A 22,124-nucleotide genomic window follows, 5' to 3' on the forward strand; every position below is an offset into this window, starting at 1 on the left:
CATAAACTCTGGGGTCTTTCTGCAGTTGTCGCTTGCTTGAAATGACCCTAGCAGCAAATCAGCTGGGATAGCAACTGCTCAGTAATAGTCTGTGAGGGCAACAATGCAGAGATGGCACATGGGGGGACCCACACTGAGGGGAGGGGGGGATATGACCCCAGCTCACTGCTTGGCTTGCACTGAGCATGCCCAGTAACATCTGCTGAAGCTGCTGCCCTCACTCTGCCCCCACCCCCCAACTCTGGGCTGATGGGGTAGACATCTGTTAGTTTGCCTAGGGCTTAGGAGCCAGCTAACGATTGTGATAAAACAATAAACCAAGTGCAGCAGCAAAGGTGGGAAGTCATCCCAGCCTCAGCCGTGCCATTCACTTCTATGTGATGTGAACTTTAAGGCCTAGTGGGGAACAGGAGCCATTTGAATGTTAAAGTCGTTTGGCACAGGTCAAACAATGGTCCCAACTATGCTTCCATCAGGCCCCGTTACAACACGGTTCCAGTTTGGAGGGAAGACTCAGCTAAGGTCCCATTTTTGGCATTGTCTAAGTGAGGAAGTTGGACGGATGAGTTTGGAACCCAGTTATGCAGGTACTCCGATGGGGCACAAATAGCGCTGATCAGAATTTTTCACCTGAAAATGTTTTTCCAACAACCTTCCTCCCCCATCATTTTTGTCAAAAATCAAAAGTATTTAAAATGTCAATTTTGATGCATTTTCATCGAGAATAAAATGAACGGAAGCATTTTGACAATGTGAAAGTGCTGGAGGAACCAACTGGGGCAGAGCTCTTCTTGACCTGCTGCTCACAAACTGGGAAGAATTAGTAGGGGAAGCAAAAGTGGATGGGAACCGGGGAGGCAATGACCATGAGATGGTCGAGTTCAGGATGCTGACACAAGGAAGAAAGGAAAGCAGCAGATTATGGACCCTGGACTTCAGAAAAGAAGACTTTGACTCCCTCAGGGAACTGATGGGCAGGATCCCCTGGGAGAACAACATGAGGGGGAAAGGAGTCCAGGAGAGCTGGCTGTATTTTAAAGAATCCTTATTGAAGCTACAGGAACAAACCATCCCGATGTTTAGAAAGAATAGAAAATATGGCAGGCGACCTACTTGGCTTCACAGCGAAATCCTTGCTGATTTTAAACACAAAAAAGAAGCTTACAAGAAGTGGAAGATTGGACAAATGACCAGGGAAGAGTATAAAAATATTGCTTGGGGATGCAGGAGTGAAATCAGGAACTCCAAATCACACCTGGAGTTGCAGCTAGCAAGAGATGTTAAGAGTAACAAGAAGGGTTTCTTCAGGTATGTTAGCAACAAGAAGAAAGTCAAGGAAAGGGAGGGCCCCTTACTGAATGATGGAGGCAACCTACTGACAGAGGATGTGGAAAAAGCTAATGTACTCAATGCTTTTTTTGCCTCTGTCTTCACGAACAAGGTCAGCTCCCAGACTACTGCACTGGGCAGCACAGCATGGGGAGGAGGTGACCAGCCCTCTGTGGAGAAAGAAGTGGTTCGGGATTATTTAGAAAAGCTGGAAAAGCACAAGTCCATGGGGCCGGATTCGCTGCATCCGAGAGTGCTGAAGGAGTTGGCCAATGTGATTACAGAGCCATTGGCCGTTATCTTTAAAAACTCATGGTGATTGGGAGAGGTCTCGGATGACTGGAAAAAGGCTAACGTAGTGCCCATCTTTAAAAAAGGGAAGAAGGAGGATCCTGGGAACTACAGACCAGTCAGCCTCACCTCAGTCCCTGGAAAAATCATGGAGCAGGTCCTCAAGGAGTCAATTCTGAAGCACTTAGAGGAGAGGAAAGTGTTCAGGAACAGTCAGCATGGATTCACCAAGGGCAAGTCATGCCTGACTAATCTAATTGCCTTCTATGATGAGATAACTGGCTCTGTGGATCAGGGGAAAGCAGTGGATATTCCTTGACCTTAGCAAAGCTTTTGACATGGTCTCCCATAATATTCTTGTCAGCAAGTTAAAGAAGTATGGGCTGGATGAATGGACTATAAGGTGGATAGAAAGCTGGCTAGATTGTCAGGCTCAACGGGTAGTGATCAATGGCGCCATGTCTAGTTGGCAGCTGGTATCAAGTGGAGTGCCCCAAGGGTCGATCCTGGGGCTGGTTTTGTTCAATATCTTCATAAATGATCTGGAGGATGGTGTGGATTGCACCCTCAGCAAGTTTGCAGATGACACTAAACTGGGAGGAGAGGTAGATATGCTGGAGGGTAGGGATAGGATACAGAGGGACCTAGACAAATTGGAGGATTGGGCCAAAAGAAATCTGATGAGGTTCAACAAGGACAAGTGCAGAGTCCTGCACTTAGGACGGAAGAACCCCATGCACCGTTACAGACTAGGGACTGAATGGCTCGGCAGCAGTTCTGCAGAAAAGGACCTAGGGGTTACAGTGGACAAGAAGCTGGATATGAGTGTGCCCTTGTTGCCAAGAAAGCCAATGGCATTTTGGGCTGTATAAGTAGGGGCATTGCCAGCAGATCGAGGGACGTGATCATTCCCCTCTATTCGACATTGGTGAGGCCTCATCTGGAATACTGTGTCCAGTTTTGGGCCACACACTACAAGAAGGATGTGGAAAAATTGGAAAACATCCAGTGGAGGGCAACAAAAATGATTCGGGGACTGGAACACATGAGTTATGAGGAGAGGCTGAGGGAACTGGGATTGTTTAGTCTGCAGAAGAGAAGAATGAGGAGGGATTTAATAGCTGCTTTCAACTACTTGAAAGGGGGTTCCAAAGAGGATGGATCTAGACTGTTCTCCGTTGTAGCAGATGACAGAACGAGGAGTAATGGTCTCAGATTGCAGTGGGGGAGGTTTAGGTTGGATATTAGGAAAAACTTTTTCACTAGGAGGGTGGTGAAACACTGGAATGTGTCACCTAGGGAGGTGGTGGAATCTCCTTCCTTAGAAGTTTTTAAGGTCAGGCTTGACAAAGCCCTGACTGGGATGATTTAGTTGGGGATTGGTCCTGCTTTGAGCAGGGGGTTGGATTAGATGACCTCCTGAGGTCCCTTCCAACCCTGATATTCTATGATTCTATGAATGTCGGAACATCCCATTGCAACATTTTCAGAATGTTTCTTTGTGACATGTTGACGTTTTCAGAACATCCCTGTGATAGGGCACCACTCACCTTTTGAGTGCCTCCTAGCAGCTAGGGGTGGTACTGCAATCTTTTCCTTACTCCTGGTGTCCCTGTACGTTGCTGCCCTCGCTAGGCAGACATACAGTGGCTCAGCCCTCTGACCAAGTCACACAATCAAACATGGATCCCTTCCAGGGTAGCAAAGAGTTCACTAAACTGTTTGCCCTCACCATGGTCTTCAGCCGCATCTCTGGGGCCTTTATATCCAACCCTTCACTTAGGCCTCTAAAAGGCCTTAGGCAACTGTGCCAGTGGGGGAACCTAGCCCCACCCACTACTCCACAGACCAAGGACCCTATAAACAGCATATACATACTGCTTCCTTCTGTTAGCAACTGCTGCTGCATTCCCTGGGCTTCTTCTAATCTACTCTCTTTACCTCCACCCATTACCTTAGGGCAAGAGCTCTCAGGTTCTCTTACTCCCATGTTTAGCAAATAGAGCCCATCAGGTTCCTTTGGCCAGAGCACCCTTCTGGCCCCAACCAAGATGCTGCACTCCTTTTATGTGAGCCTGCTGGGCTCTGATTGGCTGCTTCTACGTACCCTGTGATGAAACCCCCTTGGGGGCTGCCAACTGATATGCCAAGACTACTTCTGCCCCTTCTTTCCCTGCCCTCCCAGCTTGGGACTTCAGTGCCCTGCCTGGTTTGAGCCAGACCCGCTAACCTGCTGCAAACCCAGACCCAGGTCTGAACCATGTCCCCTAACAGCTGTAGGCTTAAACTGAAAGCAGCTTAAGAAGCGTTCCTGTCTTATCACTCAGATGCTGGACTCCCAGTGGGGTCCAAACCCCAAATAAATCCGTTTTACCCTGTATAAAGCGTATACAGGGTAAACTCATAAATTGTTCACCCTCTATAACATGAATAGAGAGGTATGCACAACTGTTTGCCCCCCCCCAGGTATTAATACATACTCTGGATTAATTAATAGGTAAAAAGTGATTTTATTAAATACAGAAAGTAGGATTTAAGTGGTCCCAAGTATTAGCAGACAGAACCAAGTGAATTACCAAGCAAAATAAAATATAACACGCAAGTCTAAGTCTAGTACAGTAATAAAACTGAATACCGATAAAATCTCACCCTCAGAGATGTTTCAATAAGTTTCTTCCACAGACTGGACTCCTTCCTAGTCTGGGCACAATCCTTTCCCCTGGTACAGCCTTTGTTCCAGCTCAGATGGTAGCTTTGGGATTTCTCATGATGGCCGCCCCCTTTTTTCTGTTCTACCCACTTTTGCATAAGGCGGGGATCCTTTGTCCCTCTGAGTTCCCACCCCTGCTTCTCAATGGAAAAGCACCAGGTTAAAGATGGATTCCAGTTCAGGTGACCTGATCACATGTCACTGTAAGACTTCATTACCCACTTGCCAGCCCACAGGTATACAGGAGGACTTACAAGTAAAACAGAGCCATCTACAGGTAATTGTCCTGGTTAATGGGAGCCATTAAGATTCCAAACCACCATTAATGGCCCACACTTTGCATAATTACAGTTGGACCTCAGAGTTATATTTCATATTTCTGGTTTCAGATACAAGAGTGATACATTTATACAAATTGGATGACCACACTCAGTGGATTAAAAGCTTTGTAATGATACCTCACAAGAGACCTTTTGCATGAAGCATATTCCAGTTACATTATATTCACACTTATTAGCATATTTTTATAAAATCATATAGAGTACAACATCACACATGCTTTCTAGACGGGCCTAGAGGACCCACTTTTGCTGCTTCTTTCCTGGGACAGGGTGTAGTAGGACCACGGGGACTCCAGCAGGGGTCCACAAAGGCCTGGGTGGTATACCCTTATCACAGTCCCATTTCATACTTTTGTTTCAAGACAACTTTTTGAAACAAAATTAATTGTTTTTTAATATTAAAAATATTTAAAAGTTTTCAAAGATCAAAATCAGAATGAAATGTTTCCATGTTGTCAAAACTAAATGTTTCAATCAACCTGAAACAAAACAAAAAAACTTCTGGGATTTGTTTTGCGGGAAATTGCTAAATTGTTTGTTTTCATTCCATTTTGGAACAGAAAACATTTTGAAATCTTAGAATTTCCTGCCAAATGGAAAAATCAGGTGCCCTCCAAGTTGTAGTTACAGGTGCCTTACAGCAAGTTAGCTTAGCTCAGTAAGGAACTGAATTTACATTAAAAATTGGAACTTTATTGTCCTCTAATTTGGCTGTGACTGTGGAATAGATATGTTTGGGCACGCAGTTACAAGTGGGCTGTGACCCAGAGTATTATCACATAGTTTGGCTTTCCTGTGAAGATATAACCAAACCATGTTATTGTGCTGCTCTCACAGGGAAGGACACAGTTGCCCAATAGGATAACATTTGATACATGCATGGGCCCTTGCTTTCTGTACAACATACTAATCAGCACAATTTTTGAAAATGGTTCAACCAACATGATTGTCCTAGCCACTAGATGGCCTGTCTACAAGTAAACCATTTAAAACCAATTCTGTCTGTGTTGAATTTTCAATAGTGCATAATCACAGTAGCACAGATCTGAGATATAATAATTTGGTTTACGGGACAGTCACATTTGTGTTAGAACAGTAATTGCAGCATACACATTAAGAAGCAGATTCTGATCTCTTTTATCTTAGGTATGTCTACACTACAAAATTAGGTTGATTTTATAGAAGTCGATTTTTAGAAATCGATTTTATACAGTCGATTGTGTATGTCACCACTAAGCGCATTAAGTTGGCAGAGTGCATCCTCAATACCGTGGCTAGGATCGACTTATGGAGCAGTGCACTGTGGGTAGCTATCCCACAGTTCCCACAGGCTCTGCTGCCCATTGGAATTCTGGGTTAAGCTCCCAATGCCTGATGGGGCAAAAACATTGTCGAGGGTGGTTTTGGGTACATGTCATCAGTTGCCCCTCCCTTCCTGCCTCCCTCCATGAAAGCAATGGCAGACAATCATTTTGCACCTTTTTTCCTGGATTACCTGTGCAGACGCCATAGCACGGCAAGCATGGAGCCCGCTCAGCTCACCACTGCTGTTGTGAGCATTGTAAACACCTTGCACATTATCCTGGAGTGTGTGCAGAACCGGGCTAAGAGACGCCACCATGAGGACGATTGTGATGAGGACATGGAGACAGACATTCCTGAAAGCATGGGCTGAGGCAACTGGGACATCATGGCAGCAGTGGGACTGGTTGATACAGTGGAATGCCGATTCTGGGCCCGGGAAACAAGCACAGACTGGTGAGACTGCATAGTGTTGCAGGTCTGGGATGATTCACAGTGGCTGCGAAACTTTCGCATGTGTAAAGCCTCTTTCCTTGAACTTTGTGAGTTGCTTTCCCCCCCCGAAGCACGGGAATACCAAGATGAGAGCTGCCCTGACAGTTGAGAAGTGACTGGCGATAGCCCTGTGGAAGCTTGCAACGCCTGACTGCTACTGGTCAGTCGGGAATCAATTTGGAGTGGCCAAGTGTACTGTGGGGACTGCTGTGATCCAAGTAGCCAATGCAATCACTGACGTTCTGCTATTAAGGGTAATGACTCTGGGAAATGTGCAGGTCATACTGGATGGCTTTGCTGCAATGGGGTTCCCTAACTGTGGTGGGGCGATAGATGGAACACATATCCCTATCTTGGCGCTGGAGCACCAAGCCGGCGAGTACATAAACAGCAAGGGGTTCTTCTTAATGGTGCTGCAAGCACTGGTGGATCACAAGGGACGTTTCACCGACATCAATGTGGGATGGCCGGGAAAGGTGCATGACACTCGCATCTTTAGGAACTACAGGCTGTTCGAGCAGTTGCAAGAAGGGACTTACTTCCCAGACCAGAAAATTACAGTTGGGGATGTTGAAATGCCAATATCCTTGGGGACCTAGCCTACCCCTTGCTCCCATGGCTCATGAAGCTGTACACAGAGAGCCTGGACAGCAGTAAGGAGAAGTTCAACTATAGGCTGAGCAAGTGCAGAATGGTGGTAGAATGTGCCTTTGGACATTTAAAAGCTGTCTGGCGCTGTTTGCTGACTAGGTTAGATCTCAGAGCAACCAACATTCCCATTGTTATTGCTGCTTGCTGTGTGCTCCATAATATCTGTGAGAGTAAGGGGGAGACGTTTATGGTGGGGCGGGAGGTTGAGGCAGATCGCCTGGTGGCCAATTTTGAGCATCCAGGCACCAGGGCGATTAGAAGAGCACAGCTAGGCACGCTGCGCATCAGAGAGGCTTTGAAAACCAGTTTCATGACTGGCCAGGCTATGGTATGACAGCTGTGTGCGTTTCTCCTTGCTGCAAACCCGCCCCCTTTGTGGATTTTAATTCCCTGTAAACCAACCACCCTCCCACCTTCGATCAGAACTGGCAAAGGAAATAAAGTAATTATTGTTTTGAAACCATGCATTCTTTCTTTATTAATTAAAAAAAAAAAGTGAGATAACTGACAAGGTAGCCCAGATGGGGTGGGGTGTGGGAGGAGGGAAGGACAAGGCCACATTGCTTATTGTAGCCACACTACAAATCAAAACTGTTTGAATGACAGCCTTCTGTTGCTTTGGCCATCCTCTGGAGTGGAGTGGCTGGGTGCCCGGAGCCTCCCCCACCATATTCTTGGGCGTCTGGGTGAGGTGGATATGGAACTTGGGGAGGAGGGCAGGCAGTTATACAATGGATGCTGCGGGGGTCTGTGCTCTTGTTGGCTTTCCTGCAGCTCCACCAGATGCTTCATCATGTCTGTTTGCTCCCCCATTAGCCTCAGCATCGCCTCCTGCCTCTGCTCTTTGCGCTCACTTAATGCTTTCCTGGCCTCTGCCACTGAATGCCTCCATGCATTAAGCTGTATTCTATCAGTGCAGGAGGACTGCATGAGCTCGGAAAACATGTCATCATGAGTGTGGTTTTTTTCGTCTTCTAATCTGCGATAACCTCAGGAACGGAGATGATGGGGGGAGCATAGAAACATTTGCACCTGGGGGGAGATAAAAAGGGAGAGTAAAATTTAGGATGATACATTTCTGAGAACAAAAGGGAGACACTTTCACAGTGAATCAAGCAATTCATAGCAGACAGCACGTGTGCTTTAGGTACAAGGTCGCATTTTGCCTTTTATATTGAGTGCCTGCTGGTATGGTGACACATCACAAATGGCTGGGCAACAGAATTTGTTTTCCAGGCAGCCATGGTAAGCCAAAGGGTACGCGGGGTTGGCTTCTTATACCTTCATAACATGTGGGAATGGTTTCAAACTGCAGCACCATCCTTTCCCATAGCAAGGAATGCTGGTTGGGTTTCACATTTAAAAGGAGGGGCTGCAGTTTTCAGCATACACCTCCCCCCACCCCGTCGTGTGGCTATTCTCTGGGATGATCCCTTTTAGCCAAGCACAAACAACCCAGCATGAATGGGGTCCTTTTACTGTTCCCTTACAAAAATTCCCCTATTTCAACCAGGTGACCATGAATGATATCACTTTCCTGAGGCTAACACAGAAAGATAAAGACTGAATGTTACGTGAATGCGACCAAAACCCAGAACCATTCGCTGCCATGCTTTGTGCTGCAATGATTCCAGACTACTTGCTACTGGCTTGGCGTGGTAAAGTGTCCTACCGTGGAGGACGAAATAAGGCAGCCCTCTCCAAAAACCTTCTGTAAAGGCTTTCAGAGTACCTCCAGGAGAGCTTCATGGAGATGTCCCTGGAGGATTCCCGCTCCATCCCCAGACACGTTAACAGACTTTTCCAGTAGCTTTACTGGCTGCGAATGCATCCCAATTCTTCAGGACAAATCAAACATTAAACACTATTGCTTTTAAACCCTGTACTGTAGTTACAAATGTGCACTCACCAGAGCTGCCTTCTCTGGCTTCAGGGTTGGGGATCCCCCCTTGGGGGGGTATTGGCTCCAGGATGATGAAAAGGTCCTGACTGCTGGGGAGAAAGGATTCACCACTTGCCTACTGTGCATTCTCCTCCTCCTCCTTTTCCTCATCCAGAAAATCCTCCTCCCTGTTGCGAGATACTCCCCGCTTGCAGGTGTCCATGGACAGTGGTGGGGTAGTGGTAGGGTCCCCTCCTAGAATTCCAGGCAGCTGATCATAGAAGTGGCATGTATGGGGCTCTGACCCGGAGCAACCGTTTGCCTCCTTTGTCTTTTGGTAGGCTTGCCTGAGCTCCTTAACTTTCATGCGGCACTGCGGTGTGTCCCTGTTGTAGCCTCTCTCCACCATGCCCTGTGCGATTTTGGCACATTTTTTAGCATTTCTTCTTTTTGATCAGAATTTGGCCTGCACAGATTCTTCTCCCCATACAGCAATCAGACCCAGTGTCTCCCTTTCGGTCCATGCTGGAGCTCGTTTGCGATTCTGGGGGGACTGCATGGTCACCTGTGCTGCTGAGCTCGCCACGCTGACCAAACATGGTCTGTGTGTATAAAAACATCCTCACTGCATTTTCCACTTTTATGCATCAGATGAAGTGAGCTGTAGCTCACGAAAGCTTATGCTCAAATAAATTGGTTAGTTTCTAAGGTGCCACAAGTACTCCTTTTCTTTTTGCGAATACAGACTAACATGGCTGTTACTCTGAAACCAAACAGGAAATTAAATTCAAAATTTCCTGGGGCTTTTCCTGTGTAGCTGGCTAGTGCATCGGAGTTCAAAGTGCTGTCCAGAGTGGTCACATTGGAGCACTCTGGGATAGCTCCTGGAGGCCAATACAGTCGAATTGCGTCTGCACCACCCCAAATTCAACCCAGCAAGGTCGATTTTAGAGCTACTCCCCTCACCGGGGAGGAGTACAGAAGTTGATTTTAAGAGCCCTTTAGGTCGACGGAATGGGGTTGGTTGTGTCGACGCATTCATTTTTAAATGGACCTAATGCGGCTAAATTCGACCTAACCCCATAGTGTAGACCAGGCTCAGTGTAAACCTGCAGAACTCCACTAATGTCATTGGTTTCAGAGTGGTAGCTGTGTTAGTCTGTATCAGCAAAAGCAATGAGGAGTCCTTGTGGCACCTTAGAGATGAACACATTTATTTGGGCATAAGCTTTTGTGGGCTAAAGTGGCTAAAAGCCACTTCATCAGAGGCCTTGTCTATATGAGAAAGTTGTGCCAATATTCCTAAGGTGTGAATTTAAAGTGATATAGTTAAACCATTGAAAATCCTTGGGTGTACACTCTTATGCCAGTTAGTTTAAGTTGATTGGGAACTGGTTTAACTGAAACTGAAATAAGTCATTCTTCGGGCTTGTTCACACAAGGAAATTGGCTGGAATAGCTATTCTAGAATAAATTATTCTGGGATAGCTGCTTGTGTGGACATTCTATTCTGGAATAAAAATCACTTTTATTCCAGAAAAATTAGTGTGCTTCCAAAGTGGAGTAATTATTCCAGAATAAAATTATTTTTATTCTGGAATATAGTGTCCACACATGGAGCTATTTCAGAATAGCTATTCTGGTCAATTTCCTAGTGTAGACAAGCCCTGATCTTGTACAGAGATGAAGAAATAAGGGACATCCCTTGTAATAAGGGACTGTGTGGGCAACCCTATCTTGAATGGTCTCTGGGTAAGCCCTAGCAACATATTTGATACTCTACTGTGTCACAAGCAAACCGTTTGGATAATTTTTAACCTGAATGTCGGATTGGTTTATCAGCAGCAGGTGACCAAATAATGATATATACAGCTATCTGTGAAAACTGGGTCAGCAGGACAGCAGTTCCTTTTATGTCCCATCATGTTATTTATATTTATACCCAGGATCAAACCTGGGGCAGAAAGATGTGTGAATGAATCTGAGCCGTTATTGCGTTTCCTCTCTGTTATGCCTGCGAGCCTTTGATAATGGCACATCATAACACTTTCTATGATACAATCACTTTGATTGGCATAAATAGATAAAGGCAACACAGGGTAACAAAACCAAACCAGACAAACAAAACCCACATTTTAAAAAAAATGAAAGAATGGCAGATTAAGTGATTCAGGCCTGAATGTTCCCCAAGTCCCTGTTTTAGGTGCCTAAGGCCCCGTGGGACTGGTGTGATGCACAAACCTCCCACTGAAACCCTGTGGGGGCCTAATCTCATTCGGCGCCTACATTTTTGCAGTAAATGTTTCCTGGAAGGCACCTATACTTCTGCTTCTGAGCAACCACACTGCTGCCTCCCTCTAGGTGACCAGGTGCCTTGCTCCCACCTAAGCCCCAGAGCAAGGCAAAGACTGGAGGAAAATAGGTGTTTCGCCACCTAAATTGCTTACAGGGCTCCATCCAGTAGGAGTGCTCGGAGGGTGCCTACCAGATCGAGACCCCGGGGAGAGAGAATGAAGAAGAGGACCTCCCTCAGAACTTTTAGCCCATTGGCTAGGATACTCACCTGAGACGTGGGAGACCCAGTATCCAGCCTCCCTGCTCCAGTGACTTATTTTTCCAGAGTTCAACAGGAGAGACTGTGGGAGCCCCGCATCGGAATGTCCCAGAGCCCAGGGGATAGAGCACTCACCTGAAAAGTGGTAGTTCCCTGCTCAAATCCCTTCTCCCTACTGGGTAGAGGAGGACTTGAACTGGGGTCTCTATTATTTCAGTGGGGTAGACTAACTAGTGGGCTAAAATTTATGAGGGAGCTCTGTCTCATCTTCTCCCACTTCTCAGTTCCTTGCTAACGGTGTCGGTGCCTAATGCCAAGAGAGGGTTTGCAGCTAAGAATCCAATGCAGAGCTAGATGCCTCCATGCAGCTGGGATTTAGATGCCTGTCTCGAAAAGAGGGGTGGGCCTTAACACCCCCTCCTCTGGCTGGCATCTCCAATTGGAGAGCTTAGATGGCTCTCTGCCTAGCGGGCTGACTTTTGTGAATCCCAGTGAAAGGTGATTAGCTACTCCCCATTCCTTGTATGGGAGCTTAGGCACCTAACGCAGGCTTTGTGGATCTCAATGATTTTCTAGGGGCTTCAAAGTTAGGTGTTGGGACACTCAGCATTACAAAGTCTAATTCCTTTTGTGCATTCAAGCCTTTGCATATGAAGGGCGCGGTCTGGGATTATTAGCTAACCAACAGGAATAAAAATAGATTTGATCCCAAAATATATATTAACAGCTACTAGTTTCAAGGTTGAAATATAGAAAGAGGAATTGCCATATCAGATCATGGTCCATCTAGTCCAGTATTCTGTCTCTGACAGTGATCAGTGCCAATTGCTCCTGGTGCTCCAGGTGCAAGAAATGCTGGAAAGGACAGTTAGCAATAAGAGCCTAGATCCTCAAGAGTATTTAGGGTCCTAACTTCCACTGAGCCTAAATATCTCTGAGGATCTGAGCCAATAGAAGATGTTTCTTCCTAGCCCAGAACAGTCAGTTTCCTTAAATTATCCTTATCCTATCAATTGTAGCTGGATGTTCTCATTATCTAGATACATGTCTAATACTTTTTTGAATCCTGCTAATCTCTGGGTCTAAGTGATCCCTAGTGGCAATGAGTTTTACAGGTTTATCATGCATTACATAAAAAGCATTTCCTTTTATCAATTTTAAATTTGTTGCCTTTCAGTTTTGTTGGATGGCTCTGTGTTTTTGTATTATGAGACATGGTAGATAGAAGGGTCTGATTTACCTTCTCTATATCATTCATTATTTTGTATATCTCCATCATATCCCCTCTTGTTCATATGCTCTGTTAATAAAACAGTCCTAATCTTTTCAATCTCTCCTTATACTACAGTGTTTCCATACCTCTGATCATTCCAGTCAGCTCTTCTTACCTAGGATTGGAAATTCAGAGATAAGGTTTCTCCCATAACCTCCTTCTTATCACTCTCTCATTCTGCTTTCTCTCCTCCCTTTCCATATCACCCTTATCTCTGTCCTTTGCATGCAGGCATCAGGAAAGGGTTTATGTGATCACTTAACATTAGGATAAGGTCGGACAAACTCTGCATCATCGAGGACTGTGCTACACACACAAATTGCTCTGATTTAACTAAATTGATTTCTAAATTGATTTAGTTAAATCAGTGCCACATCCTTGTGTGGACACTCTTAAACCAGTTTAAGAGTGGCTATCTATTTAGCTTAATTTGGTTATTATTGGATCAGTTATCAAATTAAGTTAAATCTATATCAGCTGCTCCTAAACTGATTTAAGAATGTCCACACAAGGGAATTGCACCAATTTAACTACCAAAAATCAATTTGGTAACCATTTTAGTTAAATTTGTAGTTTCTGTGTATAAAGTATGCCTGAGAAGTGTATTGGTAATTTACCAGGAGCCTGTGGGACACACCATTTTGCATATAAATTAGACGTGGGCTCAAGCCTCAAAGTTTGGATCCAAGTTGTAACTGAACTTTCTTAAAAGTTAGGGGAGGGTGTTTAGATCTGGAGTTTTGGTTCAGCCATTAAAGAGACAGGAGCCAATGTGGATTACTTGCCTCATCGTTTTGTGTATCGGTTTCACAATCTGGCCCAATGTGAGGGAAAAGTCAGTGATAACATTGACAGATGAGATACCATGAGGATGAACAACCTGAATAGAACAGATAGAACAGAAACATAGGAATTGCCAAATTGAGTGGGGATTACCACTCAATGCTCCATCTAGTCCAGTATCCTGCCTTTGACAATAGTCAATATTAGTAGCTTCAGAGAAAAGGGCAAATGATGCTGCAATAGACAGTTTTGGCATAGTTTGCGCCATGGAAAGTTTCTTCCTGACCCCACAAATTAGAGGTTGGCTTATGCCCAGAAGCATGGGGGTTGATGCAGGAATATGGAGAACTTTCTGGAGGGGAATTAAAATAATATTTACCGGTTTGTTCTTTCAATGAAACCATCCTAGTGTCCTGTACAATTTCTGTTTGAAAAAAAGAAATAATTTTTGAGCTTCAGATATACCAATAATAATAATTTAAATTCAGTGGTTTCTCTTTTTCAGCGGGTGCTTTTTAACATCAGACTAGTCAACTGGATGTGGGGCCTGATCCAAAGCCTAGTGGAGCCAACAGGAATCTTTGTTATTTGTATTACAATAGCACTGAGAGGCCCCAGTCAAAATCAGGTCCCAGGTGCTGCACAAACACATAGTGACAGACAGTTCACTGGAGGGAAAATGGAGGTTACACCACAAATGAAGGTGGGATTGTAGTGTCGGAGGAACATTTTCACTAGCTTTAATCTAGCTATGGAGGTAACAATAGTACTGAAGATGCGGCAACATGGACCTAAGCACAGGCCATAACCTGAGTACATACCCCGAGGCCTCGGCAGGTTTATACTGGGGTGGCTAGGCAGTGCTGAAGCCTGTGCCACCATGCCCTCACTCCCACTACTTCCTGTGCCAGTTAGATTAAAGCTAGCACACTATGCCTATCTGTGCTGCAATTACACCTTCTTTTGTGGAGCAGACATACCCATAGAGAGGTGACATGATTTGCTCCAGATCACTCAGCAGGTGATCAGTGGCAGAAGTGGGAGTAAAATTAGGTTTCCTGAGTCCAGGTCTAATGTCCTACCCATTGGAGAACACTGCCTCTCCAGTAGAGTCTTTCCATTGTCTTCATGGGCTTGGAATCAGGCCCTAAATATTTCAAATTTAGTTAAAACACACAACACCTCTGCTGCTGAGATTTGAATATCCATAAGCTCTTTGGGGGCAGGGACTGTCTTTTTGTTCTCTGTTTGTACAGCATCTAGCACAATGGAATCCTGGTCCAGGACTGGGGCTTTTAGGTGCTATGATCATACACATAATAAATAATAATAATAACAACCCTGGGTGAATTTTTCCCTCAGAGGTACAGACCCCTCTGAAAGCAGTGAAAGCCAGCGTGGCTAGATCCTACATCACCATCCTCACAGCCACTAGGTACTAGATACTAGGGCACACCAGATTTTCTAACAGAATCCCTGCCGGAGTTTTCCCTCTAATGGTACTAATGATGCCACTACGGAAAGGTCGGGTGTTATTTTTATCACGCATTCAGCTACCCGCTATAACTTTCCCGCTTGTATTTTCCTCTTTTAGTAAACAGCCTTATTGCCAGACAGAGAAGGTGGCAGGGGATCCTTTAAAATAAAGATGACTAAAGGGGGGAAAACAATATTCTTCCTCCAGTGCCTAACTTTGGCCATAAAGCCCAGTCCCACTTAGTAACCTAAATTGCCTCATTTTGTCCTGCTTCCCCTCTTCAGTCATATAAAGGGCAATAAAGAAAGACAAGGGCGGAATAACCTCTAAATAAAAGATGAGGTAATTCTGAAGGCCCATTAGAGTTTTATGTGTATTACGGCTTTGTGGTTTTTTTATACAAGTCCACTGGGAGTTGTGACATCTCCTGTATGGAGTTGTCACCCGGCATGTTCCACTTTACAGCAGCTCTCGTAAAATGCCAGCTTTTGAGATGCAAATTGCAGAGAACTCCATGCTAACTTTTTTTTGAGCGGGAGGGGCAGGGAATGGGAGAGAATAATAAGGAAACCATTTCCCTTTATCACTCCTCACCCTTCACTTTGGACAGAAATATAAGGAAGCCCTCACTATTGCAGTCAAAGATCCCACTGAAATGAAGGAGGATCACACAAGCCACAAGCTAAAATAAGGAACCAGACAGAACTTCTGGGCATGATGACAGGATTCACCGGATGAAATTCCATGGCCTGCATTATACAGGAATCAGACTAGATGATCACAACGGTCCTTTCTGGCCTTAAAATCTAACACAGCAAGAGTCATGTTTGTGTAGACACTAGCCTGAGCCCACAATCACAAATGTCTGCTGGTTAGATGCCCCGTCAGGTCAATTTTGGAATGGTAAGGTATATTTCACATACGCTGAAAAGAAAAGATTTCTGCAGAGATTTGTGGATAAGGAAACTCTAACTCATCTGTTTGCTTTTGTCCTTTGTGCCACCGTTTTATGGGTAGGTGAATTTGGAGGATAGGTTTACCTGCTTGTGGGGTGGAAGAGTGCATCTGTATTTAAGGCCCAGGAGTGAGAGGAGGAGACCCAGGGCCAGATTCGGCAATGACACACCCTAAACTATGGTATGAGTGAAGTAGGAGGACAGGTTTTCTGTCCTGTTCTGTTCCCTTTGTGCTGTGCAGGCAAAGGGAGTAGAGATTGGCTACATCACCTTAGCTCAGATTCTACCACCATGGGGGAGTCCCCAGAGGCTCTAGACCCAGTGTGGCTATATCTTACACCACGCTCCTTACAGCCGCTGATGCAAGGCACATGCCAAGAGTGGGGGGAAGAGGTGTATGCAGAGCACATTCCATGCCAACTATGCTCAGTTGCTGGACATTTTATTGGGGACTCTGGCCAGCTGGTGCATATTATAGCATTTCCAGGCTGCTCTAAGATGCACCCAGGGCAGGGGCCAGGCAGAGATTAGGGAGCCATAACCAGCACCCTGGCAGTCACCCCCTCCTGAGTGGTTGAGGAGGCAGGTGTAAGTGGTCAGGCTAGCAGTGTGACTTGCGTTGATCTGGCATTTGGTGAGTGTGGATAACTTACAGACAAAGGCAGGGATTCACCCCAACACTGCAGCCACTTTATACGCGATGCCTCAATCTGGGCATCTAAAAATGGAGGCAGCCAAAGTCAGTGGCCACTTCGGAAAAGAAAAAAAAAAAAAAGGGCTATAGAAATACAGAAGATAGGTCTGTATTTATGCTCGGAAGGGTAGTGACAATTACATAGTAATAGAGTTTATGGCCATAAGGATCACCAGATCATCTAGCTTCAGTCTTCATGATTCAGAGCATAAACTGATCAATAGGGCTCTACAAAATTCATGGTCCATTTTGATCAATTTCACAGTCATAGGATTTTAAAAATAATAAATGTAATTATTTCAGCTATTTAAATCTGAAATTTCATGGTGTTGTAATTGTAGAGGTTCTGACCCAAAAAGGAGTTTGGGGTGGGAGGGCGAGGGGAGCTTGCAAGTTTATTGTAGGGGGGTTGCAATACTGCTACCCTTACTTCTGTGCTGCTGCTGGCTGTGGTGATGCCTTCAGAGCTAGGCGTCCAGCCAACAGCCGCCACTCTCCGGCTGCCCAGCTCTGAAGGCAGAGCAGACGTAAGGATGGCAATACCATGACTCCCCCAAAATAACCTTGCAACCCCTTTTGGGTCAGGACACCCAAATTGAGAAACACTGGTCTCCCCTGTGAATTCTGTATAGTATAGGGTAAAAGCACACAAAAGACCAGATTTCATGGGAGGAGACTGGATTTCATGGTCTCTGAAGCCTTTTTCATGGCCACGAATTTGGTAGGGCCCTACTGATCAACAACTGAGATCAGGAATACATTTGGTCTCCCTCAATTTTACAAATGTTCAGGCGCATTATGTTTTATTCCCTACCTTCACATACAGAATGTACCAGTGGTCACCGCCTGTAAACAATGAAGTAGATGAACCATTGGTCACTCCTGGTGTCGTGTTATACAGAATCACAGTCTTTCTTAAACAAAAGACATTAATTTAAATAAACCAACTACTAACTATAGACACAAATAAATAAGCTTCCACATAGCTCGAGTTCCAGCTCTGACTTTCTTGTTTACCAGGGACCACATCCTGGCTGGAACACAGTGTAACACACAGAGACATCTAGTGGCTGAACAATATGCTGCAATAATCTGCATTACATTTGGCCCGGCTCTACACACAAAATTGTCCTGAATTAACTAAAGATGTGACTTTTAAATTGATTTAATTAAACCACTGCAACTTTGTGTGTGGATACTCTTATATTGATTTAAACCTGGTTTATATGGTTTGGCTTGTGCCCATATAAGCCAGGTTTAACTAGCTATCCAGGCAAACCTATTCTAATTGTAAGGGGACTGTTGGTCCCTTACTAAAACTCAGTGGGTTTTTTTTTGGTTGCCTAACTCCCTGTACCAAAAGAAAGGGGAAGAGTCGATGGGAAATCAGGACCCTGAGACTGATAGTCCCCAGGAGCAATGGGGAGAGGTCAGTGCTCCAGGTCAGCCTGATTGACAGGATGGGCAGGTTAATGAAAGAGTCAGGAGGCCAGGGAGGGTCCCATCCTCTGTGTGAGCTGGAATTGTATGGAACAGAGTGGGGATGAGCTAAGGAGATAGCAGGGGCCTGTGCTGAGCTGGGGAGCAGAGCCTTGCCAGTCAGAGAGAACCAGAGAAGTGGCCCAGGAAGCAGGTCACTGCTGGGAGCAGAGCCACAGAAGCAACCCAGAGAGCAGACCTGTGCTGGGAGGAGAACTGCAGCAACCAGAGCCAGAGGGGTCAGAAAACAGCCCACTAAAACAGACTTGGACGAGAATCGTAACCCCGATGTGGGGGCTGATGCTGGGAAGAAGGGTCCTGCTACCTAGAGCCTGAAGGCATGTGGCCACCGCCAGAGCAAGTGTCTGACCCACAGCATCCCTGCAGCGCAGCCAGGGCCTGAGAAGGAGGCCTGGGACTTGTGAGGAACAGACTGAACTTCCCTTACATTCCAGAGACGCTGGTTGTGATGTCCCCACGCCACAGAATGGGGTGATGTGTATTCTTTTAATCTTTTCCATTTTTTCCTTATTTTTTTTTAAATTGGTTGCTGTTTAATAAATTGTATTAGCTTTGAACTGTATGCAGTGATCAGTGGGTCAGGGAAGCATCCAGTGCAGAGAGAGCACCCTGGAGTGGGGATTCCCTAGCCCCTGTCCTAAGTGATCACAACAAGGTTGGGGGGTCAAGCTCCCCAGGAATCCTGGGCCCAGCCTTGTTGGGGTTACGAGGCCTCTGCCACACCGCATAGTGGAAGGGGAGCCCTCAAGGTCAGGCAGGCCTCTGGGTAAAGGAAGTGGGAGTGAGGTAGGGTTGCCAAACCTCCAGGTTCGGCTGGGAGTCTCCTGGAATCAGGCCTGATCTCCCGGAGGCTATTGAAGCCAATCCGGGAGATTTTAGGCCATTAAAAGTCCTGTTGGCAGCACAGAAGGGCTAAGGAAGGCTCCCTGCCTGCCCTGGTTCCCCACCGTTCCTGGAAGCGGTTGTCATGTCCAGCAGCGGCTCCTAGGCAGGATTCTCTGTGCACTGCCCCCACCCTGAGCACCGACTCCGCAGCTTCTAGTGGCCAGGAACAGGGAACCGCAGTCAGTGAGAGCTGTGGGGGAGGTGCCTGAAGGCAGGGGCATCGCGCAGAGTTGTCTGGCTGTCCCTGAGCCTAGGAGCCGCTGCCGGACATGCCACCACTTCCAGGAGGCATTCGAGGTAAGTGCCATCTGACTGGAGCCTGCATCCCAAACCCCCTCCCGCTCCCCAACCCCCTGCTCCCTCCCGCAAGCAAACTCCTTCCCAGAGCCTGCACCCCAACCACCTACCCTAGCCCTGTGCCCCCTCCCACACCCAAACTCCCTCCCGGCACCCACCCCGTCACCCCCCCTGCACTCCAACCCCCTCCCGCACCCAAACTCCTTCCCAGAGCCTGCACCCCAACCACCTACCCTAGCCCTGTGCCCCCTCCCACACCCAAACTCCCTCCCGGCGCCCACCCCGTCACTCTATCCCCCAACCCCCTCCCGCACCCAAACTCCTTGCCAGAGCCTGCCCCCAACCACCTACCCTAGCCCTGTGCCCCCTCCCACACCCAAACTCCCTTCCGGCGCCCACCCCGTCACCCCCCCGGCACTCCAACCCCCAACCCCCTCCCGCACCCAAACTCCTTGCCAGAGCCTGCCCCCAACCACCTACCCTAGCCCTGTGCCCCCTCCCACACCCAAACTCCCTTCCGGCGCCCATCCCCTCACCCCTTCCTGCACTCCAACCCCCTGCCCCAGGCTCAGACTGGAGCCCGCTCCTGCACCCCAACCCTCCACCCCCTCCTGCACCCAAACTCCTTCCCAGAGCCTGCACCCCAACCACATGCCCTAGCTTGGAGCACCCTCCCACACCCAGACTTCCTTCCAGAGCCTGCACATCCTCCTGCACCCCTGCCCCAGGCTCGGCCCGGAGCCTTCTCCTGCACCCCAACCCTCTGCCCCAGCCAGGTAAAACTGAGTGAGGGTGGGGGAGAGCGAGCGACAGAGGGAGGGGGGCTGGAGTAAGTGGGGGGCAGGGCTTCAGGGAAGGGGCAGGGCAGGGGTGTGGCCTTCAGTACTGCCCACTTCTCTGGCCTGCTGTTTCCCTTCACTCTTCAAACCATTTTAGCAACAGTGGCAAGGAAAGATTAATGTTGATTGTTTTAGAGAGACCAAGGCAAACATATAGAAGAGGTGAGCCAAAGCCAGAAAAGGAATTCACATTCAGGTTCTTGTGCCACTCACCCCCCTGCAAGGCAGCCAGGAGTCAGCCTCCTTTGCCACCAGGATGTTCCTATAGGACTCAGCCAGAAACCAGCTTCATGCCTCTGGAATCCCATTGCAAGGGAGAAAGCAGCTGAAGTGAATCTCCTGGGTCCTGAGCTGAGTAGGTTATTGATGTCCTGGTTAACCACCTCTGTGCTGAAGGACATGCCAGGTATGTCTTTGAAACGACACCACTCCAGAGCTGCCAGACTAAAAGTACCTATGTCCCCTGGGGAGTATCTAGACCTTCTGGTATGCATGTGAGCAAGAGCCCTGTGTGTGTGAGGACATTTCTAACTATGTAATTCATTGGCTTTATTAATTTCATTATCATTTTGTTGTTGTTTTATTTCTCATTCATATAGTGCCACAAACATATGTGATGCTTCGCAAGCCATAGAATATGAAGTCAGTTGGGACAGATCCTCAGCTGGTATAAATCAGCTCCACTGAAATCACTAGTTGAGGATTAGGATGAGTGACTGCAGTGGGAGATGGATTGGGTCCTGGATGACTATACCTTCTCCCCATAATTTCTCATAGTGGTCTCAGATCCAGCTGCAATAAATAGTTTTGTAGGTGCAATTGGCAGGTAAGACAAAAGTTGCCTGTGAGTTTGTCCTCTAGTAAAAGGTGTGGGTATGGGTAACCTTGTTAACCTGGATTTTCCTGTCTTCCCTGGTCTCACATTCACAGCAGAATAATTAGCAGTCTTTTTCATCTGTGGGGAAGGAAGTCTTGCAAAATTCCTTGTGATGTCTCCAATCTGGCTCCCAGCTTAAAGAAAAGGGGAGCGCCTCTATGTTCATGTGTGTAGTTCAGATCTGTAACTGAACCTCGCAGCTATCTCTCCACCCCTTAATGAGTTTTTTGTGTGTCTGTGAATAATGCATGGAATCACAGGAAATGCTGGTGATTAGTAGGGTGTATCTGGACACTTTTTATTCATGCTTATTTTAATAGAAAATGGATTTCTTAACAGAATAATTCCTTTAGAATGGAACAAAATGTTAGTGTTTTACTCCTGAGATACAAAATAAGTGCATTCTTATCATTGAGCTAAGCTTTCAACATTAACTCAACTAAAGAATAATTGTGAACTTGGGACAAAACCGCAGTGGTTCCCAACTCAGCATAGTTGTCATAACCTTGGCTGCGGCAGTCCTGGAGCTTTATTTTATTCTCATTCAAAATGTTCATAATCAGTTCTGTTAGGCCTTTTCCAGTAGAGTCATCCACAGATCTACAGATAAAGAGAGAAAGTGTTCCTTTACTTGGATACAACCATTCTCATCAACAAATCTTACTTTAAATGTCATCTTTTCAATCAATTCATTTTGAATTGTTTTGCTGGAGTAATGGTCCATAACTTCTTTATGAAATACTGGACGTAGGTGCTCACGCATGACATCATCGTATTTCCCAAGGAGCTCACCAAACCAAGGAAATTATTGTTCTGTTCAGTGAGAAACTTATCCAACAAGTGCTGGAAAGCCAAATTATTCTTTGCAAAGAAGAGGGTAATTGAGATCAGATGCTCAAGCACTTTCCTCCAATGCTGGGTGTCTACATTATTAATGTGCTGGTTTTCTGTGTCTATGCATTTATTCAGTTTGACCCTGGACTTGACC

Source organism: Lepidochelys kempii, chromosome 2, assembly GCF_965140285.1.
Source record: "Lepidochelys kempii isolate rLepKem1 chromosome 2, rLepKem1.hap1, whole genome shotgun sequence".
In the NCBI taxonomy this organism is placed as follows: Eukaryota; Metazoa; Chordata; order Testudines; family Cheloniidae; genus Lepidochelys; species Lepidochelys kempii.